At 47.0% G+C, this 7,654-nt stretch overlaps 1 pseudogene; it reads left to right on the top strand.

The window, feature by feature from the left end:
* Positions 1-1,381: 1,381 nt before the first annotated feature.
* On the top strand, positions 1,382-1,848 carry LOC131914529 (large ribosomal subunit protein uL23-like; annotated as a pseudogene).
* Positions 1,849-7,654: the final 5,806 nt, after the last annotated feature.

Genomic DNA, 7,654 nt, shown 5'->3' with positions numbered 1-7,654 from the left:
TTACAGACACATTGGTGAGGGCATCAGCTGTAGCTCAAGGAGCTTATTCCTTGTTCCATATATGGAATAAGGAAGTGGGCAATGCAAAGCTAAATGGCTGTTCCAATGAGCCATCAGGGACTCAGTGTTGTCTTTCTTTTTCTTATTTTAGATTTGTTGTGATTTATTTCTTTTTACTTTATGTGTATGGGTGTTTTGCAGGTATGCATATCTATGTACCACACACATGCAATGCCTACAGAGGCCATCACATCATCTGAAACTGGAATTACAGATGGTTGTGTGCCACCATGTGGTGGGGTGAGGGCTGGGAGCTGGGAGACTAACCTAGGTCCTATAGAAGAGCAGTAAAGGCTTTTAACCGCTGAGCCATCTCCCCAGACCCTTGGTCTTCTCGTTCAATCCTGCTATTTCTGGTACATGTTTCTCATCATTAGTCACTTCATGGGGCCAGGTAACAACTACAGTTCCAGCCAATGCATCTACGTTCTGGGCAGGCATGGAAGAAAGGACAGATGAGCAAGAAAGAAACCCTTTTCGTAAGTCAGCTCCGCTTAGGGAGTCACTCCGGCAAATCTCTCAGACTGCTTCCATTTAAAGCCCATTATACGTTCTCATCTGGCAGTTCCTCCTTACAAAAGAGGCTCAGAAATAGACGGCTTTTGTCGGGGAGACTGCTAAAATCAGAGCGGTGCTACTAAGTAGGGAAAGAAAATGTCGGGTCAGGTCGCCAGCAGCGGTCTGCCTCGCTGGAGACGCAGAGCTCGGAGACATGTGGTGCAGAGGGCTGGGGAGATGACAGGGAATGAGTTAGAGGAATTTCTATTTTCAAAATTCCACACCCCTTATGTCTCTACTCCCTCCCTCACCCATGTGGGACGGCTGCTGCGGCAATCCAGACAAAAGCCAACTGGAGAAGGCCGAGTCTCCCCCGCACGGCGGCGGCCCTGCAAGCCATTGCAAAGGGCGACAGCCGCAAACAGCAGTGCTGTAGGGGCTGGAGGACGGCTTGGCTACTGTAAGCGGTTTGCTGGGTGATTATGAGCACCACGGTTCAGATCTCCCGATAGGAAGTCCAGCATCCCACATGTGCCTGTGGCACCTGTCTGAAGGGGACAGAGAAAGGAGGACCACTGGAGCCTGCTGGCTTTTAACCTAGCTGAGAAAACATGAGCTCCAGGTTCTGGGAGAGACCTTGCCTCAAAAGAATAGATGGAAGCCAGGCAGTGGTGGTGCAGGCCTTTAACCCCAGCACTAGAGAGGCAGAGGCAAGCAGATCTCTGTGAGTTGGAGACCAGTCTGATCTACAAGCAGGTTCCAGGACAGCCAGAAGCTGTTACACAGAGAAACCCTGTCTCAAAAACAAACACTTTTCGCCAAGATGGCGCCAAAAGCGAAGAAGGAAGCTCCTGCCCCTCCCAAAGCCGAAGCCAAAGTGAAGGCCTTGAAAGTCAAGAAGGTAGTGCTGAAAGGTGTCCACAGCCACAAGAAGAAGACCCGCACGTCACCCACATTCCGGTGGCCCAAGACGCTGCAGCTCAGGAGGCAGCCTAAATATCCTCGAAAGAGCGGGCCCAGGAGAAACAAGCTTGACCACTATGCCATCATCAAATTCCCCCTGACCACTGAGTCAGCCATGAAGAAGATAGAAGACAACAACACACTTGTGTTCATTGTGGATGTCAAGGCCAACAAGCACCAGATCAAACAGGCTGTGAAGAAACTCTATGACGTTGATGTGGCCAAAGTCAACACTCTCATAAGGCCTGATGGAGAAAAGAAGGCGTATGTTCGGTTGGCTCTGACTATGATGCTCTGGATGTTGCCATCAAAATTGGTATCATCTAAACTGAGTCCATCTGGCTAATTCTAAATATACTTTTTCACCATAAAAAAAACACACAAACAAACAAACAAAAACCAAAATAAATAAATAAGAATAAATGGAGATTTCTGAAGGGGGACATCAGATGCCTTCTTCTGGTTACTGTTACACACACACACAAACACGCATGCACGCACTCACACATGCACTGCCTCGTTATTTCTCATGGTCTTATGGATTAGCTGGACTCAGATGTGTGGTCCCACTAGTTTTGTTTGGAGTTTCTTATGCAAGTACAATCCACTGACAGAGTTATTTGCTCCAGAGAGTCTAGGATGGGCTAGGGCCTTAATGATGGCCCTTAGCTTGCAGCCCCTCCACATGGTTCCTCAAAGCCAGCAGTCTGCCTAGGCTTTACTGTCTCATGACGGGACTATTCCATGTATCAGCAGGTGGGAGCTACAGGAACAGATCGCCAAGAGACAGGCTGTCCTCATTGACAGTTTCTACTTCTAAGTCTGAGTCCAGTCAAAAAGAAGTCTTTTAAAAGTAACAAATAAACCAGGTAGTGGTAGCACACACCTTTAATGCCAGCACTTGGGAGGCAGAGGCAGCAGGATCTTAGTGAGTTTGAGGCCAGCCTGGTCTACAAAAGCGAGTTCCAGGACAGCCAGGACTGTTATACAGAGAAACCATGTCTCAAAAAACAAAATAAAAACAAACAAACAAGCAAAAAGAATAACAAATAATCTGTGTGGTGATGGCCACCTGCCTATAATCCCAGCACTTGGGAAGCAAAGGCAGGCAGATCTCAGAGTTCAAGGCTAGTCTGGTCTACAGAGTTCCAAGATAGCCAGGGGTATCTTAGTCTCAAAAACAAAAACAAACATACAAACAAAAAAGAGTAACAAATAAATAATGATACCTTGAATCTAAAAAAGAAAAAAAGGAGAAGAAAGAAGAAGGAGGAGGAGGAGGAAGAAGGGGAAGAGAAAGAGGAAGAGGAAGACTATAGAATTTGAAAGATATCTCTCCTGTTCCATTCGGTTGGCCAAAGCAATTCTCAAAAGTCATGGATTTAAGAGGTATAGGATAGCAGCTGGAGAGATGGCTCAGATGTTAAGAGCACTGTTTGTTCTTCTAGAGGTTCTGAGTTCAATTCCCAGCAACCACATGGTGTCTCACAACCATTTATAATGAGATCTGGTGCCCTCTTCTGGCCTGCAGGCATGCATGCAGATAGAATACTGTATATACAATAAATAAACAAATCTTTAAGAAAAAAAAATGAGGCAGGAGGCAGGCTGCATTCTTGGATGAATCTGCAATAAAATCACACTGAGAAAGAAGCAGGGACCAATCAGGAGGCCACAACATGGGAACCAGGTGCCGACCGCTCCTGAGTAAACCAAGTGCTGGTTAAATAAGTCCTACCCACATAAGCACATCCCCTCCACCCCAGTTAGGAGAAGGGCCATGCCGGGTATGGTAGTGCCCAACTGTAACCTCAGCTCTTAGGAAATGAAGGTGGAGGCAGAAGGATCAGAAGTTCAAGGTCATCCTCAGCTACATAGTGAGTATGAGGCCAACCTGGGCTACAGGAAACCTTTCTCAAATGCTGAAGCATGAAGGCCCAAGTTTGGATCCTAGCATCCACATTAAAAGCCCAGTGCAGCCGGGCGGTGGTGGCGCACGCCTTTAATCCCAGCACTCGGGAGGCAGAGCCAGGCGGATCTCTGTGAGTTCGAGGCCAGCCTGGGCTACCAAGTAAGTTCCAGGAAAGGCGCAAAGCTACACGGAGAAACCCTGTCTGGGGGGGGGGGGGAAGCCCAGTGCAGTGAGGGCTGCAGAGATGGCTCAGCAGGTAAGAGCACTCATTATTCCACCAGAGGACACAGGTTTGAATCCCAGCACCCACAAGGTGGCTCACAACATCTGTAACTTAAGTTTCAGGGGATCCAACACCCTCTTCTGGCCTCCCTGGGCACAGCACACGTGGTGCATGGACATACACGCTGGTAAAATACCTATATACATAAAATAAAATACTGAAAAACCAAAGGAAAAGCTCAGTGTGGTTGTGCTTGCCTGTAATTCCTGTCCTGTGTCAGGGCTGGAGCCCGGGGGATCAAGGGGGGATTGCTGGTGGCCAGTCCAGCGGCAGGTTCCCATCTCTGGGGACAAGGCAGAGCGTGACAGAGCAGGGCACCTGATGTCCTCTTCTGGCCTCCCGATGTGCACACAGGCACAGACCTGCTCACACACATGTGCATTCACCACACACACACACACACACACACACACACACACCAAAAGATGAATAAAACGGGGTTTGTAAGTCCTGTATTAGAGATTTGATTCTACATTTTTTTTTCTTACGTTTGTTTGGGTCTGACCCCGGAGAAAAGAAACCATCTTCAGCTTCACCCTTCAGAGATCACCATGGAAGCTGAAAATAGAGTCCTTCTCATAGAAAAGAGCAGCTCTTCCTCCCAGCCTCCTGCCTCTTGGCTCCACTTCCCCACGGACAGAGCCTCCCCAGGACTAAGAGATTTGTAAGCAAATGGCCTTTAGCCCAGTGAGAATCCTCCCGCAGTCTGTGCTAATCTTCTTATGTGTTAATATTTAGCCTTACCTCGCACTGCCCAGGTGTGGGTCAGCTGTCTGGATGCTCATCAGCAAAAGCCTTTAAAGGGCCTCCTTGCTGGACCTTCAGGACGGCTTGTTGGGAGCACAGCATGAAGGTCCTTGTGCCCACAGTCTCCGGGAAAACCAGGGATGTTAACCACATTGTGTTGTCCTTTCAAAGGAGGAGATGGAAAACTTGTTCTTCCATCCAGAAGGCTGGGAATTGGAGGTGATTAACAGGCTGGTGATCTGTGTTATCTGTTGGGCCAGGCCATATCAAGGTCCTACAACTAGAATCGGTGGCTAGTAATCTAAGTGACCCTTACAACCAAAGGCTCCCCCAGGCTCCCTTAACTTAAGTATGATCCTGATCCTGGGGTGTAACATGAGTCTTTTGTTTGTTTGTTTGTTTGTTTTTCGAGACAGAGTTTCTCTGTATAGCTTTGCACCTTTCCTGGAACTCACTCTGTAGCCGAGGCTGGCCTCGAACTCCCAGAGATCCACCTGCCTCTGCTTCCTGAGTGCTGGGATTAAAGGCGTGCACCACCACCATCTGGCAAGTGACACCAATCTTTTTTTTTTTTTTTTTTTTTTTTTTTTTTTTTTTCTCGAGACAGGGTTTCTCTGTGTAGCTTTGCGCCTTTCCTGGAACTCACTTGGTAGCCCAGGCTGGCCTCAAACTCACAGAGATCCGCCTGGCTCTGCCTCCCGAGTGCTGGGATTAAAGGCGTGCGCCACCACCGCCCGGCAAGTGACACGAATCTTAAAAGGTTTTATTAAAAAAAAAACAAAAAAACCTGGGGCCAGATATCGGGGTGAAAACTAAAAGATCAGAGAAACAGAACAAGCCAGCCACATTCTTGCCTCTATGAAATCCTCAGCCTCAAGAGAGTGAGTTCCTGTTTCCTCATGCCTTATATACCTCTCTCTGCTCTGCCATCTTACTTCCTGGGATTAAAGGCATGTGTGCTTCCCAAGCAAACGCATGAGAGCTCAAGTGTTGGGATTAAAGGTGCATTCCACCACACTTGGCTCTGTTTCCAGCATGGCCTTGAACTCATAAAGCTCCAGACTGATCTCTGTCTCCAGTGATAGGATTAAGGGTGTGTGCCACCACTGTCTGGCCTCTCTGTCTAATCTAGTGGCTGGCTCTGTCCTCTGATCTCCAGATATGTTTTATTAGGGTGCACAATATATCACCACACTGGAGACCACAGACTCCCACAGGTTGTCCTCTGACCTTCACATATGTGCCCATACATATCTGCTCCCACAAACACTTGTAAATAAATGTAATTTAAAATGTTCCCTTGGGCTAGAGAGATGGCTCAGTGATTAAGAGCACTGACTGCTCTTCCAGAGGACCCAGGTTCAATTCTCAGCACCAAATAAAATAAAATAAAATAAAATAAAATAAAATAAAATAAAATGTTTCCTTACTTCTTCCCTCCGTGTGGCTTGCCTTTGTTGTTGTTTTGGTTTATTGATGGGTTTATTTTCGAACCAGGATCTCACTATGTGGCTCAGGAAGGCCTTAAACGCCTGAGCTCAAGTGACTCCCTTGCTTCAGCTTCATGAACAACGGGGGCTACAGGTTTGCACCATCATGCCTGGCCCTGCTACTGTCTTTTAATGGGGATTTCCAGGGGCTGGAGAATTGGCTAAATGGTTAAGAGCATATACCTCTTCCAAAGGGCCTGGGTTCGGTTCCCAGTACCCACATCAAATGGCTCACAATTGCCCTGTAACTCCAGTTTTAAGTGTTCCAACCCCCTTTGAGCCATGAGGGCACCTATACACATGTGGTGCACACAAATGCCGTGTGTGTGTGTGTGTGTGTGTGTGTGTGTGTGTGTGTGTTTTGTCGGAAAGAAAGAAGGTGGGGGAGTGGATTTATAGCCTAGCAAAGCATGATTAGAAGTGATTGCTCCTTTAATATTCAAGCATTTAGGGTCTAGGGAGATGGCTCAGTGGGTAAAGTGTTTATAGTGCAAGCATGAAGACCCTGCATCCACTTAAAAGCTGAATGCAGTGGCATACATTTGTCACTCCAGAGCTCAAGAGGGTAGTGTCAGGAAGACCCCTGAGGCTGGCTGGCCAGCCAGTCTAGTGAAAACAGGAAGTTCCTTGTTCACTGAAAGACCAGCCTCAAAAATAAAAGATAAAAAACAAATAAGGTGTGGCTGGAGAAAGAGTGTGCACTGCTTCTGCAGAGCACCCGTTTGGTTCCCAGCACCCACATTGGGCAACTTACAACTGCCTGTGCATAGCTCTAGCACCTCTGGCCTCCCCAGGCACCTGCACACATTTGCACATACCTATACCCCCACACACACCCATACACATACACATATCATTAAAAAATAAAATAAAGCCGGGCGGTGGTGGAGCACGCCTTTAATCCCAGCACTCAGGAAGCAGAGCCAGGCGAATCTCTGTGAGTTTGAGGCCAGACTGGTCTACAAAGCGAGTTCCAGGAAAGGCGCAAAGCTACACAGAGAAACCCTGTCTCAAAAAACCAAAAATAAAATAAAATAAAATAAAATAAAATAAAATAAAATAAAATAAAATAAAATAAAATAAAATAAAATAAAGCCAGGCAGTGGTGGAGCACTCAGGAGGCAGAGCCAGGCGGATCTCTGTGAGTTCAAGGCCAGCCTGGTCTACAGAGCAAGATCCAGGACAGGCACCAAAACTACACAGAGAATCCTGGTCTCGAAAAACCAAAATAAATAATAAATAAAAATAAAATAAAATAAATACAGTCCTTTAAACAAAAAAAAAAAAGTGTTCCTGGGGTATAGTACAGAATATACACGCACACACACGCACGCGCACACACACACCAGTCTCATAAGCACTAAGTTCTCTGTATCCCCGTTTGCTTGAAAGAGTCACAGGTAACCCTTCCACAATGAGCCCTCACAGATAAAAGAGCCTCTGCACCCAGCTTCTAACACAGGTTTAGGGCCTCTGAACTCAGGTTCGCACAGTAAGCACCTTTATTTACTGAGCCATCTTCCTGGCCCTATTGGGTTTTGTTTGCTTTGTTTTTAGACCAGGTGTCTTCTGTGGCCAAGGCTAGACTCAAGTTTACCGTGAGCTGAGAATGACCTTAAATTCCTGATCCTCCTGCCTCTACCTTCCAAGTCTTGGGATTACAGGTGTGCACCACCATACTTAGAATATATACATAGAATG

The sequence above is a fragment of the Peromyscus eremicus genome, chromosome 7 (assembly GCF_949786415.1).
Source record: "Peromyscus eremicus chromosome 7, PerEre_H2_v1, whole genome shotgun sequence".
Lineage (NCBI taxonomy): Eukaryota > Metazoa > Chordata > Mammalia > Rodentia > Cricetidae > Peromyscus > Peromyscus eremicus.
This window is presented reverse-complemented; position numbering and strand designations above follow the sequence as displayed.